The sequence below is a fragment of the Mastomys coucha genome, unplaced genomic scaffold, assembly GCF_008632895.1.
Source record: "Mastomys coucha isolate ucsf_1 unplaced genomic scaffold, UCSF_Mcou_1 pScaffold15, whole genome shotgun sequence".
NCBI lineage: Eukaryota > Metazoa > Chordata > Mammalia > Rodentia > Muridae > Mastomys > Mastomys coucha.
The window spans coordinates 14,908,130-14,909,107 of NW_022196897.1; positions in this window are offsets into that span (position 1 = coordinate 14,908,130).

Below are 978 nucleotides of genomic sequence, written 5' to 3' on the forward strand. Positions count from 1 at the left end.
TTTTCCAAATCAGCCTGTTTCTGACTTAACTCTCTCCGAGGGACGGCAGGCTGAGGCCGCTGTTCCTATTTTTAAAGAGTTTTCAGAGGTAGGGAAGAGGCTGAGGTCAGCTAAGGTGGTGGGGTATGTGGTCCTGGGTCCCCAAGCATGTGCCTAACCAGCTCACCAGCCAGTAGGACAGACACATAGAGCAGCTAGCCTATTCCAGCCGCCCAGGGCCATTCTAGCTCCTCAGCTCCCCTCTCTCCTCTTTCCTTCTGGGCTTCCTCAGCCAAGACCGTGTGGTTGGCCTGCCCACAGAGACCCAGTGCCCAGCAAGCTGCCCCTAACTACAATCCCAGCTCTTCAGGCAGGACGGTCTGTGAAGTGGGTGGGGAGCTGTAAAGCCCTTTTAAAGGAGCAATAAAAGTTTTGGGTTTCAGATCTCTTCCTGAAGAAGAGAATAACAGAGACAGGAAATTTCAGTAGCCGACTGACAGAGGCAGGCGGCAGCAAGGCAGCACGCAGACTGCCCCAGACAAAAACACCTCTGCATGCAGGTCCTGGCGGGCGCCCAGGCTCTCTCCTGCGCCCCAACTGCCTCTCCCCTGCTGGGGGAAGCCAGGCTGCTGCTACAATGGACTGTTGTGTCTGTCTCGCTGTAGATGTTTATACTATACCTCTCCATTTGCCTAGCTGTCCAAGGTAGGGCGCACTCATCTTCTGAGTGGGGCCCTGAGGGGGTATCCCAGGAGGGTATGTGTGCACACTTAACAGTGGGACCAAGGCCACAGTGCATTTTCTCTGGACACAGATGAGTGTGATCATGCCCAGGCCCAGGACAACTGTGAGGGCTCTGTGCTCACTCATCTTCCCAGATTTAGAAGTGACAGACTGGGAGGAGGGCCCCACCCTTCCAACCTTATCCTGTCAGGGAAGTCCCAGACAGATCTGGGAGTTCTAGGCTGTCCCTTGTTTAATGAGAGAGAGAGAGGGAGA